Source organism: Notechis scutatus, chromosome 2 (genome assembly GCF_049901735.1).
Source record: "Notechis scutatus isolate UNSWTSFEM ecotype Mainland chromosome 2, rNotScu1.2, whole genome shotgun sequence".
NCBI lineage: Eukaryota > Metazoa > Chordata > Lepidosauria > Squamata > Elapidae > Notechis > Notechis scutatus.
The window spans coordinates 235,632,002-235,650,266 of record NC_142010.1 but is presented as its reverse complement, the minus strand read 5'-3'; positions in this window follow the sequence as shown (position 1 = coordinate 235,650,266).

Below are 18,265 nucleotides of genomic sequence, written 5' to 3'. Positions count from 1 at the left end.
TTTTTAGTAAAATAGCACTAGACTACAGATACTTCATGCAAAAAGAGCTGCGGTGCAATTAGCCTTCACCGTTTTCTGGCCATGCAATCCATTTCTGCATTGGGTATCCCAGCAAAACTATTTCCTGTGCATGTACTTGAATCTTCAGAAGCTTTTGCGAGGACCACAAACTAGTTACATTGAACTTTTAAAAAACCTTCAGAACCCTAGCAAAAAAAGAACACTCTGCAATCAATACATAGGCTCTAATAGGTTTTTTTTAAAGTTGCTAATATTCCTTGTGAAAGAACAGTCCTATAATTATAGCATATGAATAAAAATTAATCAATTCTATTCCTGAAATCAAACAGTATTGGATTTCCAACAGTGTTTCATTTGTTCCAATTCTTGCATACGGAGATTTTTAGTGGTTCTTTACCTGCACCTTTTTTAATGCATTCCTATCTAACCAGAGTCAGTTCTTTGACAGAATGCTCTGTTTCAAGAGAGCTGGGGGGGAAACAACTGGGAAGGGGGGAAAAACGGGAAAAATTTTGTGCATTCTCCACTGTCCTTTCCAGTGGTGGGATTCAATTTTTTTTATTACCAGTTCTGTGGGCATGACTTGGTGGGTGTGGCAGGGAAAGGATACTATAAAATCTCCAGTCAGAGGTAGTGTTTGCTGGTTCTCCAAACTACTCAAAATTTCCGCTACCAGTTCTCCAGAACTGTCAGAACCTGCTGAATACCACCTCTGGTCCTTTCCACTTCCACCCCAGCTTGATAGGGTGTTACAAAAGGTCTTGGGACTTGCCTAGAAAATTTTGTGCTGGCAGCAGTAGAAATAGAATTGTGATATATGAGAACAATGCATTGATAATAGTATTAACATTATTGGCTTCAATAATTATCATGATATAATGCACATAAAACTGATAACGATCTAAACGCAGGTCTGTTTTTCTTGAGTGGATCATCAGTAAAGAGCTGTTTTAGCTTCTTGCTTGAGGGTGCTAACATTCTTTTCTATTGACTGTATTACTATTTAAAATATTAGGGAAATAGACTAGGTTTCTGTAGAAATCAGTCACAGAAGAAAAAATATATATTAATCAGTAATTTTCAATTAAAATGCATTTTTATCTATCTGCTGTACTCTACCATCTAGAAATTCAGTGGTATAGTCTCATGGTATTTCTGTACTATGAATGCATAACAAGACATACACCCATAATTGATGTACTTCACATATAAGAAAAGGCTACAAGGAATCCACTGATCTACTGCATTCTTGGCAGCGTTATTGGCTAAGGCCCATTTAAAAATTATTGCTGTAGAATTAGATTATATGATGTAATTACCCTCTGTAATATGACAAAGCTTCAAATGCTGTTTGATCTTATATAATATTACATCACCAGAGCCACTGAGGTTTAATATAAAATAATATATGAATTGGTTCCAGCTAATATTCTAAAATTACCTAAGGATGGAGATCCTCTCATAAATGCTTCTGATTCTCACCACAATTTTTAAGCCTGTTTTGCAAAAATGTACAATGCAGTAAAGGAATAGTATTCCTATTCTTGCCCTAATGCTGAGACAATCTTATTTATTACTATATAACCCTTGGTCCTTTGGGTCATCCTTTCAGACATCTTTCTTTACTTAAGTAGAGAAACAGAATGACCACGGGCAGATTGCTATTGTTTAGGTTCTAAAATTAAGAAGAGAACATTTTATTAAAGGTGCATAGCAAGACAAATTAAAAGATTTTTGTTTAACAAAAGACACATTTGATTATATAACATTTGTGGTTGATCTGCCATTTCAAGTATTTTCAAGTATTTTCACTTCTTTTTCCTTGGCTTAAAGTGGCATACAACTGACCATGCTGGAATACTGATTTCTGCAGATTCTTACGGAGTTCTTCCATAGCCATCCACATTCCATTGCAAAGTCTTGGAAGATTCAAGTTCGTCATTAATATGGCCTAACATATATCTTATTGTGTGGAATCCTGCAGAACTGTTCTCAAAGAACTGTTCTTTGAGAACAGTTCTGCAGGATTGTCAAATGTTGAGTAGATGAAATTTATACATTCTTCAATAGTTCTTGCCTGCAGAACCATATTTTCAGGAACCCAGATTGTTGGGGGCAATATGCTGATTCTGTAAAACCGCTTAAAGAGGCCTGTAAAGCACTGTGAAGCAGTATATAAGTGTTATTGCTAATTCTATTTCATCGTTTTGATTTTTCTGAATTTTGTCCTCACCAACATCCCTCTCTCAATTGTATGCTTCTCTTCAATTAAAACTTGACACTTATCCATAAATATGATTTTTGATGCATGGATTTTGCACATTAGCAACTTTTTTCCTTTTCACAATTGGTAGAAGCTGATTGAAATTTCCACAGCAAATGGTTAAGATTTTCCCAAGGGCCTCATTTTTCATACATCATGAAAAGACTAGTCTTCGGCTTCAAAGCTCACTCTCCTAATAAAGGGACTGTCACCCCAGACAATTAAGCCTTCCATGTCAAACCAAATTTGCAGAATTGGGTGGGGGTGGGTATTTGGTTTTTTTGTTTATGTTACATAAAGCACTTTCATTCACTTTGAGGAGTATCTTGAATCTTTAATGAGCTATCTACCATCAGACATCAATGTTGCTGCAATACCAGATAATACTACAGCAATAGCAACATTTCCAGCAAGGATCAAGTTGATAACAAATGTATTTCTCATGGTGCATCAATGAAAATTATTGAAAAAAGATTGCAAGTACTTACACACAGTCAGATACTGCTTTTTGTTCATTATTCAGTAGGGGCTCATTGTTTACTAAAACTTCTGCTGTTTGTCTCTGTTGTATTGCAGTTTGTGCAATAATTCCTTATTGCCACCATTTTGATTAATTGTACTGTTTGTTGGTTTTGGCAAATTATATTCTTTAAATGTTTTTGCAAAATCCTTGAGTTTTTCTTAAAAATACAGAAAAGATTGTTCATGATGTCTCCTATTGATCTTGATATTAGGAGCATTGATATTTGTCCTCTTGAGTTGCAAGAAATCATCACATACTGCATTCTTGAACTGGTTCTACAATTGTCATAGATTGTTGATTTCAGTATTTGTTAGTAAGACAATAAAGTTTCTCTTCATGGAGAAATAGTATACTGTACACTCAACCCAGAACATTGGCTTCAAAAATTCTGGAGAACTTTTACATTCTTTTACAATATTCATTCTTTACCACCACTTATTAGTCAAAGTGGACAATTTTGAATATCCACATAGTACTGTGTTTTTGCTAATGGATCATATTTGCAAAGATCCATGAACTCTGTTAAAGTGGTTCACGTTCACCCCATATCATTATTCATTACACAGCAGCATTATCTTGAAAAAAAAATGCTGTTGTGGAAGGTGCATTTGAAGGTAAATAGCAGCAAGTTCCTTTTCAATAATTTGAAATCTAAGTATTGATGCTTCAGAAAGTCCAATATATTTGTCTGTCAAGTGCTGCATAATTTTGTTTTCACTGTTCAGTGCAAAAATTGCCTGATCACTCTCTTTTATGGTATGTTTGATGACGTTTTTGATGGATTTGACAAATGGGCATATTTTTATGTTGAGATGACAATTGAACACCTTCGGTAATTGTGTATTATACAGTCCTGCACATTGAGAAGCTATAATTCAACTCTGTAGTCCTACTTGATGTCCCTCATTTCTGAAGACCAGCTCATATGGATGCGTTATGAATCTTCACCATATCTTGTTGCTAATTGAATGGCTTTGAGTACCTCTTACTGCATGTATCATTTTTCCAACACTGAGATTCTGCTGCAATACTGGCCATGGTTCCTGAGCTTGAATACCAATTTATGCAGCTCTGGATCTTCATTTGGGTTTGATATTTTGGATTGCATGAATGTATTATAATCTTATGGGCCAGCCCTTGGTTCATGCATCTTAAAGTTGTTGCTTCTTAAAGAGCTATATGATGAATCAATTTCTTGCTGCTGGGTTGGTGGGGGGGGGGGAATGAGGAATTACAAGACTGGCTGGGAAATTGTCATGGAATGTTGAAAATGAAGATCACATCACTGCAGAGGCAGCCCAGAAGCATGGCAGCAGCCACAATTTCCCCAAATTTCATTTCCTCAGGAGTCGTGGATCCCAGTTTTGCACACATTCAGTAGATTAGCCACTTTAAATTTCCTTTGTTCAAAAATTGTTGCTCTATGAAGGCACTATTTTGCCCAGATAAAAGTCATGCTGAGGCTTTTAGTAGTATATAGAAGATAATGCTTATGTATTGCTAATGCAATATAGCGTGGACACTGTCCATTGCTATCTGTTAAGACGGTTAACAGACAAGGAGGAAGAGAAAGAAGTGGTGGCAATTTGGCTTTTTTAATTATAATTTTTACCTAAATAGTACAATCTCAGTTTGATTTTATTTTAGATAGTAAACAACCCTTTATTCCGTTCATATCAATAACGAAAACATGGGAATATTGCAAAATATGATTACTTAGCAGTGAAACAACCTTTATTCCAAGGACTTTAGCTCTTGGTTTTACATGAGGTAACCAAATAACTTAGGTACAAGAATGTCCTTCAAGACTTAATACGTGGTAGAATATAGGCACAGTATATCATGTAGGTAGTTATTGAACCCAATCATATATGCCCAGTTCTCCAATTAAACCAGCAGAATGATGACTGAGCAGTATCCTAATTTTAATCATTTCTAGGTATGCCTAGAATGGAAAATGGGAGAGAGCATATGGAAGTTACATGTTATCAATGTATTGGAAAGTAAACCACACTATTAAAGTTTCAAAAATCCAAATATTTATGTTTAAAAGCAGATTTCTGGGTTTTCAAAAGCAGCTTTATAGCTCTTCTCATTGATGTGTGCTTTAAAATGTAGGCAATACATATACATTTTTTCAAAAAAATAGAGGTACAGCAAAAGCATTTCTCTGTTTGATGGTAAAATCTCGGTGTATGTATACCCAAGGCAGCAATGGGCAAAGTGATTCTTAGACTGCTGCAGAGAAGCCCTGTTGAATTTTTATTGCAAATCAAGGATACAGTCATCTTATGCTGTTTTCTAATAGAAAACCAAAGAAATAAAAGATGGTTCTTACAGCTCTAGTATTCTTTGAACGACCACAAAAACTACCAGACACCTTTTAACCCTTGAGCTCGTGACCATCAAAAATAATAATGAAAATGGGTGTGGGCCCTGAATACAAAAGGATTATTGTCTGTGATCTAAGGCATAAAAATCTAGAATAAAGTTTTACAATGCAAGATTTGCTGCAGATAGAAGACTGAATTCCATGACCAGCAAAACTGAAGGCCTTTATTTTGTAGGAGAAACTAGCTAATAATCCAAGCAAGTAAAATTTATTTCAATATGTAAAGCAGTAAAACCCTATCAAGTGTCCATAAGTTTATTTGTCCTGAAGATTCCAAAATACTAGAAGTAAAAACAATATCTGAAATTTATTCCTACAAAAATGCTATGGATCGTCTATATGCATCAGCAAAGAAACATATTTTCCTGTAACTTAATCAACTGTTTTCTTAAAAGTGTGTGTGTGTGTGTGTGTGTGTATACATATTCATAGGGAAACAGTTTTTGAACAATTTGATTCTTCAATAACAAATTAGCCTTGAATCTTAGGAATAGAGAAAAAAAACTGTCAGTCTCTAGCATGATCCAAATTTATACATAATGCTACATGTGAGCGATTTACTTGAGCATGATAATAATTTTCAGCTGCTGAGTTTATACACATTGTTATCAGCAAGCATTGTTTATGGAAAGGGATGGTTTAGATCAGAGAGTGGTAATGGTGCCCTAGTTCTTACTGAATCCCCCATAATTTGTATCTATTGGCTGTGTTAACCAGGCTAATGGGGTTCAGAGTCCAAGAACAGCAAAAGGATTCTTCCTTTTTAAAATGTCTTCGCTATTATCAATTTTCTCTAATTAAACAGATTTCAAATATTCAATTCTACCTGTCTAACTATAAATTTATATAGGTAAGCCTTTTTTCATCATGGCACTTTTAACTTTTTGCAGTTTGTACCACTCTTAGCTTTTGTATTTTTTCATCCATTTTTTAAAAAATGCATCTATAATACATAATTTCTTGGTAAATAGCAACTAGAACATGATTTGAGATCTTGAATTTACTCTATTTTTCTAGCAGCTTTATTGTTTTCTCCTTGTGTGTTTATTTTTAATAATCTTTGAAAAAATAATGATCTGGGATGATGTGCATTATTTTTCAGATTGCTGCTCTTCTGCCATGTAATCCATGCTCTTTACCATTTATTCTTCTTAAAATATACAAGCTTCTGTTGTCCATATTTAATGGGAGATGGATTAATCCAACATTCGTTGCTAGCAATAAGGAGAATCCTGATTGAATGAGACAAATTTTGGGCAGTATTTGATTAGAAACTCAGTCAAAACTGGATTTTACCCAGATATGACTACAATATTCTTTACAAGCAAAAATCCTTAATTAAAGAATAGTTTGCTAGCCAGAATGCTGTTGCTTACATCATGTTAGCTAGAAAACACACAAACTGATTTTTTTCCTGAAAATGAATTATTTAAACTGATAAACTACTTTGTTCAGTTTTAATCTGCCCATTACTACTTAATGAATTGTTCAAAAATCTGTATTCTAAAATAACTCTGTCAAGGTCTTGAAAAAGATTAGATAAAATTCTTTTAGAAGTTTTATAGACAGTGGAAGTTGTGGTTGGAATTGCCATTGCTGAGCTATGTGGGTGTATAGTATGATTTCACATGATCATGCTGCTTAGTGACAGCAATTCTGGCATTCCTGGTTGCCTCTGTTAAGCAAATCACTGTTGACCATTAAGGGAAGATCTTATGTGGTCACCATTTGTGATCTCCTGTCAGCTCCCCCATTGATATTGGCTGTTGGAAGCTGACAAAGGATGTTTCAACTGGGAATGCTCTGATGTTATAGCAAGATGGGCACCAAATTCCTCCCCCCCCCCGGCAATTGTGATCATGTGACTGTAAATATGTTGCAGTGACTGGAATGCCGAGGATGATTATAAGTCTCCTCCTGCAGTGCTGTTGCAAGTTTGAGAGGTCATTAACTGACGATTACCTGTATCTTTGTGTGGGCAATTAACTTAAGCAGTATTTCCTATACATTGCCCATCAACTATTACGTTTGGCTAGAAATTGCAGCTTCAGGATGTGGGTTACTACAATAAGCCTGTCTGAAGTGACCTAAGATTCTCTTTGCTGAAGTGGTTCAGGCCTCTGGAGGCATCATAATCTGTACTGGTGAAGTGAAGAGGCCACTTGGTGTAGTTTGACCAAGCAATTAAGGTGTCTTCAACTGTTTAGGAATGCTGCTGCTGGACACAGGTCTTCTCAGTCTTCTTCCCAGACTTGCCAAAAGCACTTCTAGGTTTAGCAGTTTCAAGATTACCTGTTAGAAGCAGCCATCAGTGTGTGTGTGTGTGTGTGTGTGTGTGGTGTGTGTGTGTGTGTGTGTGTGTGTGCTCTGTGTGTGTGTGTATCTATCTATCTATCTATCTATCTATCTATCTATCTATCTATCTATCTATCTATCTATGTGTGTTTTCTTAAGTTTTCACGGGTACTTACATGTATGGTATTCAGCTTTGTTCGGGTATTTTCCCACATCATTATAGTTGTGCTTTTAAAAGCACAACTATAATGATGTGGGAAAATACCAACAAAGCTAATATATATATGTGTGTGTGTGTGTGTGTGTGTGTGTGTGTGCTTTATATATATATATATATATATATATATATATATATATATATATATATATATATATATATATATATATATATATATATATGTATATATATATATATATATATATATATATATATATAAAATCTTCCAGACCTTCCAGTTTGAAGTTTGGCTTTTTGGACTCAAAATTGTGCTATTATATGATAATTTGATATAATAGAGTTAAGAGTTTTATTTCAACATTAAAGAGCTGTCATAGAATTTTTTCCCTTTTTGATGTTTATCATTATTTTATAATTTAAATTATTTAAGCCTAATTTAATTTTTAATTTTAATGATAATTTTTATATGTTTTTATTTGTTGATTATATTATATTGTACATGCTCAGAGCCCTGCTTTTAGGAAAATGGGCACTTTAGAAATATGAAATATAAATAAATATAAATAAATAAATAGAGTTGATCTTCACAACTCTATTTAAGTCCTATAAAGTGATTTTTGCCAACTATGGCTTACTTTTCTTAAAAGTAGCCATTAATTTGTTGCAGTCCTGGTGTATATGTGTATGTATGTTATTTTGTTTTGTTTGGGTTGTTTTTTTTTTTGTTTAGAAAAAGTTATCAGCTAAACTTTGAGTAATTGAAAGTAATTTCTGATTTCTGCAGTCTAGTGTAATTGCCTAAAAAAGGTGATTTGGTGATTAGGATTCTAGAGTGAATTTTGTTCTTCAGGTTCTTGCAACGTTCCTGCATCAGGGGACTCCGTTTCAGTGCCGTGCAGCTGCTGGAGCTGATTTACAGTGCTGTGGCTGTGGCTGGTCATAAATAAATCCTCTTATATAGTTGTTATGAACACCTGTTAGATCATCTGTCAGCAAAGCACTGTTCACATTTATCACGGTGCGATAGTTATTTTACTTCAATCCATTTCCAACTGACTCTGCCTCCTTCACTGGATTACTATTACCACACCATAATCGCTCGTTTCCACTCCATGTTACAACTTGCAGATAAAAGATTTCACTACTTGGCCAAATTTCATAAATAAAGGAGCAGTTCAGTGCAGTAAAAGTTTATTTTTGTCATCATTTGTCACCCCATTATTCTATAAATCAAATGGAATTGCAGTATTGCTAGCTCAGGCGTTGCTGTCAGCTGTACATGTGGAAATGGTCCGTTTCTTCTTTTTAGATGAGATGACATGTCTTTCAGACTTAACCGGCTTATGGCTTTGTTTCACCCATTTTATTTTATTGCCCCTTCAGAAAATTCCTTGGGGATGCAGGGAATAAAATAGGGTCGAAAAACATGGTAAAACACCTACCTTTGCTGTGTTATGTCCATTCCCCACCTTTACAATTGTTCATTTACAAATTTGGCCACAGATATAATAGCTCCAGATATAAAACAACTCCTGGGTTTTTAACAACAGAATCCTAGGTTCTCATATGAATAAGCCTGGTCTAATTTCTATTTGCTGGAGTGTGTTTTGCTCAAATTTTATTTCTTTCTAGGTTTTAATAACTATTTCAAATGGTCTTCCACTTTTTCTTCCTCACACCATGTCATAATCATGATCAAAGGAGAATTGTGCCATTTCTTTTGTGAGAACTATGCGGTATATTTTATAAGAAGTTTATTTAATTCTAAATCATACCAATTTGTTATATTTTACTCATTTCAAGTTAGAAAGAGAGAATATATAAGAGTATTATAAACTAGAATCCAGAATGGATCAGGAAGAGAATAATTTCTCTTTGGCTTAAAGGAGAAGAAAAAAAGGAAAATAAATAATAAAAGAAGGGGCTAATAGAAAAAAGGTTTATAGATGATATTATACTTCCAAGTTGGTCCTAATTCAAGTTACATTCTTCATAGTTATGTACTCATAAATTCAATAAAGTGCTTTAGTATTACTATAAAAATGACAGGAGGGGTTTTTATGTTGTAAATTTTGTTACTCTTCCTGCTTTATATAAGAATTCTATGCCCATTATGTCATTAATTTTTTTTTCAGTCTGAAGGACTCAGCCTCTCTGTTATTTATTTCTGGCACAGGGCAAGGGCATATGGAACAAATTTGTATTCTTATGGATGAGGCAGTTATCAACATTGAATTCTGTTTGGGAAATAAATGGTCTATTTCATCACAGAATTCTAGAATGTAATCATTGGAAGGACCTTGGACAGCATCTTGTCCAGTGTTTCTGAACATTGGCAACTTTAAGATCTTCAAGTCCAAGAATTTCCCAGCCAATCCAACCCATGCAGAAATCCACTTATAAAGCCCTCTATTCTCTATTTCTACTAAGGAGAGCCCACCATCTCTTAAGACAGTCTCATTGTTGAACAACTCTTACTTCTAGGAATTTTTTTCTGATGTCCCAGAAAAACCCACTTCCTTGTAATCTCAAGCCACTGTTTCTTGTATTATCTTGTGTAACAACTCTAAGCAATTGTTCGCTTTTTCTGCACGGCAACTCTTCAGACATTTAATCAGGTCTCCCTATAGTTTTTTCTTCTCCAGAGTTAATGTGCCCAGTGTCTCTGACAATTCCTCATATAGTTTGTTTGTTTTTACAGAAATTTTCAACGTTAGTGGATATTTCAAATTAAGCAGGGACTCAGCAGAAACATTTTAAGATGCGTAATAATCAATCGATGAGTTAAAATTCTTTAAACCATGCAAAATGGAAGATTTTCTGTCTCAGATAGTTCTGTGGATCACATTCTTAAATTTTGTTTACTTTATTAGCTGCCTCAAATGCCAAAGATTGGTGTTTTATTTCAACCGATGAAATCACATGAGAAGAAATTACCTGAGAGTGAATCATTTCAACACACACACCCACAAATACACACAGACACAGAAAGAAAAAGAGGGGAGGGGAATCCCAAAGTATTTCAATGTAGGCTTCAGGCTACCATCAGTATTATAGCATTACAATTCCCCAAACAAACTCCTAGTATTAAAAATGTGTTAGTTGGCAAATTGATTTCAATTGATTTTAGGCCATGCCTAGACTCTGAAATAAGTAACATTTTTTGGCTATACTGTACATTAGTAAAAAAAAAAAAATCCAATTAAAGAGAAAATTGCCCTTTCTCCCCTTTCTGTTTAGAGAAGAAAGAATATCAGAAATCAGCACATTTCCTTGATTAAATTCATCATTGAGATTATCAGTTTATTCTTGTGACTAAAAGCAATCTATTGAAGAACTTGGACTCAATCAAACAAAAATCCATACTGATCTGGTAACAGAAAAATCTCACAATGAGGGTTATATTGATAGTTGTGGGTGGATCCACTAAGGAAGAGAGGGCTCCCACAGCATTGCTTGCTTTTTTTTACAAATCGCCCAAGAGGGAAAATGCTGCTCCTAATTCTCTGGCCAGCCTGCATCTGGACCTTAACATAAAGGATTAATGGATGCCCATCCATCCAACCCTCTGGCATTTGCTATTATAGGGCACCCAGACAGAAATGAGGCTGTGACTTCAGAGCTGCACCCTGGGTGACAACTTGATTTTCTGCTTTCACCATCAACAGCAGCCACCCAACATGATGGGGCTGTTAATTTGTGCATTTCATGGTGTCTGTCAAGGGAGGGATACAGAAGAAGGGAATGGAGCATGTCCCAGCCTCGGAAGCACCTGTCTGCATTGATGGCACCAAGCACTTCTTATTAGCGTGCAGGTCTCTAAATGCAGCCCTAGGATGACAGCCTGGCATTCCCGGCACCCACACTGTGTGACAGGAGCCGGCAGCCGGTCCCATTGTTTGCCCTTGATGAGCATGTCATTAATGGAAATGGAAGAAAGTGAGGGCCACATCAGTATTCAAATAGCCTCCTTCTCTCTGCCATTCATCTCTCCAGGCTGGGATGGACAGCTGCAAATTTCCTTCTGTGACACCATTTTTTACAGATTGATCCCTTCTATGCAAAATTCACTGTGCCCGATCTTCCTCCTCCTCCTCCTCTTCCCCAAACACAGAGAAAATGTTGAAAACAGAAAGAGAAGGAAGGAAGAAGGGAGGGAGGGAGGGAGGGAGGGAGAAAAAAAGAAAGAAAGAAAGAGAGAGAGAGAGAGAGAGAGAGAGAGAGAGAGAGAGAGAGAGAAAGGAAGGAAGGAAGGAAGGAAGGAAGGAAGGAAGGAAGGAAGGAAGGAAGGAAGGAAGGAAGGAAGGAAGGAAGGAAGGAAGGAAGGCATGCTATCTCTTCCACTGTGGTGATTTATTCTGTGGTTTAATTGGAGAACAGTTTGTGCAGCCAGAAGAATTAACAATGTAATTGCATCAGATTTGCTGATTTGATTTGTTTGTTCACTCAGGGACAACCCATTCATCCCCTGTCCCCTGTCTCATCTTCAGTATATCTAAACAAAGTCCACAGGATGTTCAGGATACTCTCGGTGATTATTTTTATACCAATAGTTTGCACTGGTGTTTCCTTCCCAGGAATGATGGTCGGGAGTATATTTTTACTCAAAACAAACTGTGAACACAATACAGATAGTTCCTTGACTATCTGAACTGAATTTCCATTGCTAAGGGTCACACCTAATTTTAGGAACATTTTTGCCATGGTTGTTAAACGAATCACTGCAATTAAGTGAATTATGCAGCTGTTAAGTAAATCCAGCTTCCTCCATTGACTTTGCTTGTCAGAAGCTGGATGAGAATGGCAATCACAGGACCCTCTGGGATGCTGCAGCTGTTGTAAATGTATTTTAGTTGCCAGTTGCCCAAATTTTGATTATATGACTGTGGAGATGCTTTGATGGTCATAAGTGCAAGGACTGATTGTAAGTCACTTTTTTCATTGTAACTTCAAACTGTGCCTTAAATAAATAGCTGTAAGTTGAGGACTACCTGTAAGGCAATACATCTCTCATTTGGTCTGAAAAACAGGGTGTGTCTCCAGGACGCAGGCCCGTGGCTTGCATATCTTTGTTGATAGTGTCTTGCCATCCCTGTTTTGGATGCCTGTGAGGTTGCTGACCATTGACTTCTAGTTGGTAAGCATTCTTGGCAATGGTGGAAGGTGCTGTTCTCAGGACATGTCCATACCAGTGGAGCTGACCTTCTCTCATCTTCTCTATAATTGGTGCCACACCAAAATGTTGTCAAATGGTGTCATTTGTGATGTGGTCAAGAAAGGAGATGCCAGATATCCAACAGAGCATTCGCATTTCCATGGCATGGAGATAGCTTTCAGTCCCTGTTGTTGCCGCCCAGCATTCAATGCCATACAGTGCAACAGGGTGGGTAGTTGTCTTGTAAATCTTAGATTTAAGATGGGCAGGCATTCATATGTCACATAACACACCAGTGAGTTCTCGTCAATGCATCCAGATTACATTCACCATTGCTCACACCTCGCCATTGATGTCACCGCTGCCTTGGAGGTGGGATCCCAGATATCAAAAAAGGTCCACCTTCTTTCGGTTTTCTCCATTGGTTTGAAGCATTCTAGGGATGGTGACAGTCTCTAGGTACTCAGTTTTCCTGATTTCTTTTTATCCTTCATGGATTATCCACGAGTTCATTATAATATAACACTATATGTGAATGAAGGCAAATATACATGTTCCAAGATAATGTTGCAGGATCTAATCTGGGTCGGTCACTGGGACCAAAGGTTTAGGCTTCCGAGCTTTCAGACTCATGCTGGAGCACATCCTCAGGGAACTTCTCTCTAGTGGAACACATTCCAGTAGATAGAAGTTCCCTGAGGATGGGCTCCAGCACAAGTCCAAAAGCTCGGAAGCCTAAACCTCTGGTCCTGGTGACCGACCCAGATTGGATCCTGTAACAATTGGATTGCCCAGAAATCTAGATTTGGCTCTGTTAATTCCTTTAACAAAATAATACATTTTAACTTTGTACATCATCCAGAGTCACTTGAGATGGGCAACCATATAAATTGGATTAATAAATAACAAATAACATTTTCTGGAAATAATTTTCACTAGTGTAAAGCTGAAGCTATAGAGGAATTAAGGTAAGGACAATTAGGTCTCTGAGAAGGAGGGAAATGCCTTCATTTTTATGCAATGCATTTTTAATCATAAGAATTATGATTAAATCAGAATCAAATTGAATCAACTCAGTTTTTTGGAACTAATTGATAATTCAAATCAACCTGAGGGTTGATTTATACTCCCTAGCTGAATTTTCCAGTGCCTGTACTAAATCTTTGTGACTCCAGCCAACAGTGAGCTGTATACGTTCTTGTCTTTTGTCCAATGGTTTCTGAACAATATCAAATTATCTACAAAGTGAAATGTCAGCACCAATACTACTACAGGTCCACACCTTTTCCTAACCCACTCAAATTTTACCCATCAGTTCAGTGTCTTTGTGTCTTTGGTTTTCTGAAAGACAATAAAAAGCAGCAGACAACAAGGAAGAATTGTTGTAGACCTTTGTGAAGGAGATGGGAGAGTGGCGGGTAGAATCTATTCATTCTGCCTTCTTTGTTCATATTGTTTAAGGTTTGCTTTGCATGATCTTTCATTCCTCTATTAATTAATGGTGGAAACAGATATAAGAAGAAAAATGGCCACTGTAAGCAGTGCATTAATTTATTTTTAACAAATAGGGAATGTCTCATCAGGGGGAAAGAGCAAAAAGCTTCAAGTATCTCTCCATTTTTAAGTTCCTATTCTTAGGCTGTTTATGTGGTTGCATCCCTTCTTCTATTTAGAGCTTCCACAATCAATTTACTAGGACATTAAACAAAATAATGTCGAGAAAGGAGAGGGCGAGAGGTACTTTTGAGAAATTGTTCAGTTTGAATTATCAGGAAGTGGAGAGCAAAACAGTAGGAACAAATTCCAGTCTAATTGATGTTATTTAAAGTCAGCTATAGCCAAAGAGCAGAAAAAGGTACTCCACTCTGTGCTGAGCATTTCTGGTCTGTGCTAAATGGAAAGAGGTGAAATCAGCTCTTCTGAAGGCCCAGGACATTACCGGTAAATAAAAATAATTAGCCACTGAAACAAAACTGGGTCAGTTGTGTAAAGTGCTTTGCTCAGATTCCAAGAATGGCTGTTCTAATGAGATTTCACATTATGTACCTTTTTTTCTGCAAAAGATGGTTTCCCCTTATTATTAAAACTTTTTTTTTTTTAAAAAAAAAAAAAAAGCTTTATAAGGTACATCATTCACATTTAATGTTTTCTTCTCAAGCACCTCCATTTCACCAAATGCATGTAATATTAGTAAATTGCAATAATTCACCTCCTGGCCTATATGATGACATCAGAGAGTAGAAAAGGGAACAGCAACACATTATGAGGCACCTGCCAATGTGCTTTCCTAGTCAACCTGAGCAAATGGGATGGAACAAAGGTGCATTTGAGGGTTGTTTTCTTTCCGATGACAACAGTTCCTTTCTCTTCATTCACCACTCTTTCCATTATATAGGGTGTATTTTTTATTTATTTATTTTGCATTCAGAAAAATAATTTTGTTTAACAAAGCACTCCTCCTAATATCTTCAAAATGTTGCCTTAACTGTATTTTTTACTTTAAAAACAGGCTTGTAAAAGTGGACTATTATTATTGTACCTGACAACTCTAAAAAGACCATAGAAATATTTTATAACTCAAGACCGTAGCTGAAACTGTTTTTGAATCTTAGAAACACGGATTTTGCAGAGTCTGCCCTCAGAAATCTCTCTTCGGTGGAGGAACCTGGCTTGCATCAATGTGTGATTAAAGATGTTTTCTATGGCCATTGGAGACTGAGGGGGCCAGCATCACCTTATTTCTTCTCCACTAGACTTCAGTGAGTAGAAAGGGGGTAGGTTTAGGGTGTGAATACATTCTGACAAGTTCAAGATAGGAAGCCTGACAGATTCTAATCATGAGTATTAGAAAAGGGCCCGCTGAGGCTTTCAAACATACAGGCATTTTATCTCCCCACCATCTCCCTCCCTCTCTTCCTTCTCACTGTGTTTTCTATCTTTTCCACCCCTCTATTCTTCTCTTGCCAAACCATGGCGCTCACCTTTTAAATTTCCTTTCCTTTCATTCTTAAACAAGTTTGGTAAATGGCCAGTGCACTCTCTTTACTTTATTTCAGCATTTCTGAAATCATCATACCTTCTTCAAAGCATTTCTAAGAAATGGGTGGAGAACAGGACAGCATCTCTGTTGTTTTCTTTTTCTTTGTTTATTTATAAAAAGAGGTGCAAAGGATTAAAAGGCCATATGGAATGTGTAGGTTCAGAGCTGCATGCTACCAGCAGTTCTGCTTTAGAACTGCAAAATTGATCTTGCGATCCCTAAAGCAGATCTTTAGTGATCAGCTACTGCTAGATTTTGCACAGGAACCTTTTCTGAGGGATAGGCTAAAAGTTTTTAAATTGGATTCATATGTCACCCCAAGACTATCATATGGTGGTATGTTGGTGTTGGCTTAGCATAATAGCATACAGTATGAACCCAACCACTATTGGTTATAATGAATATTACATGCCTCAGTATATTGTGTGAACCCAACCAATTATAGTTTAGTCAATAAATCACGGTGAAGCATAGCATGGCTGAAGACATGTGAGGCCAGTAAATAACTATTAGGTCATCCTAACCGATATGCTTGTTGAAATCCTCAAGACCTCCAAAAACTTGGTGAAGAAAAACTTTTTGCCCCTAAAATAATCTTGATTTGTCCTAAGAGCTTTTATTTCCTGATCACATTGATGTATTTTTCCAAACACTGGACTCTTTCTCATCTTGTATTTAATTTGTTTTATTCCAGACTATTATTGCTGGACACATCATCAAAATAACATGTAATTTAGGTCTATGTTGCCAATTTCTGTATGAAAATTAATTCCACATTGAAGACTTAGTAGACCAGACACTAGAATAGGTCAGGACACTTTATTTATTAGGCACACGAAATTTGTCTTCGGTGCAAAAGCTCTCAATATACATGCAAAGCAACAAAATAATAATCATAATACCAGTAGGAGGAGGCAGTAAGAAGGATAATAAGAAGGATAAATAATAATGCTACAGAGGGGTCTGCAGATATCTTCTTAGCCCTCATTCTGACCCACACAATATACAGGTCTTCTATGGAAGGCAATAATATTTGATATTATCAATGCTTGCTTAGTGTGCTGTGGCCATCATACTTGATACGCTGATTGGCCCTATTTCAAACTGGAATCTGAGACTAATTTGTGGTAAATTGTATGGTAATGGTACTCCAGAACTGAAAAAAATTGACCATGGGGAGAGTGGCTAAGGAACTATGTTTCACATGGGCCAGTCAAAGTAGTTTAATATTCCATATAAAGATGCTCTGTATGGAGATGATTCCATTCAGTCCTAAAAGTGGAGTAGCTTTATGATTCAACAAAAGAAAATACCATAAATTCTGTATGGGAGTCTTTTGAATATCAAGGACAATTTGCCAAGCAGCATGGGATGAATGGGAAATTACAATAACACCACTCCTAAGACTCCTAGGTACAGCATTGCATAACTTTTGTAATAAGGGGATGGCAGATGGACCTTGGTACCATCTCTAGCCAAAAAAGAAAGAAAGAAAAGAAAGTACAGATCTTGGGAGAAAGGATGTGCTGTCCAGGGTCTAACAGTTTATTTTCCTGAATCTCTTCCCATTTTCATTTTTGTTACGAAAGTGAATACACACACATCTATGAGATTCCTATTTGCCTGGGCCATAAATGAAATGAACACTCTATTACTCAAAAGCAATGAGAAGATGTGTTTTTCTGCATCCACCATTTATTTCAAGCAGAAGCTCCTGTTTGAATTTCTCTCTTCTGTCAAACTGAGCATGTTCTGAGAACTGTTATAATTTTAATGCCATTGTACAATGTAAAAAGCTTCATTTTCAATGGCTAAACAATGAGCTAAGACGAACAGCTTACAAAATCTGCTTGCCATTAACTGTGTATTCTAGCAGAGTGACAAGAAGAGGGGAGGGGAAGCATTTGTTTTATGTTCTGGAATGGTAATAGCAAAGACATGGCAAATACTATAGTATACCTGAGCTTTTCCAAAGGATTTCATAGACTAATCTTGATTTCCTTCGTAGGGTTATATAGAAAGATTCCGAGATGTGGGCTGTTCATTCTAGATCACAGAAACAGCACTTAATCATTGACTGGCATAGAATGAGGGGCCCTTCAGAAGGTAGTGGGTAGTCCCAGATAAAAGCAAATTTTCATTTCATTTATATTTAATTACGTCCACACATAATTTATATTATTCTCCAATCTTGCATTTCATAATTTTCCCTTTTGTCACATTATATATTACAATTTATTAGCAACAAATGTGGGCATGATCTCTTGGGCCAAGTCTTATGTTGAACCTCTCCTGGCCTGGAATCCTTGTGAGTTTGTACATCTCCAGAAATACCAAAGGTAAAATATGAATAATGTCTTATTTCCATCAGCCAAGATATCTATAATATTTAATATTT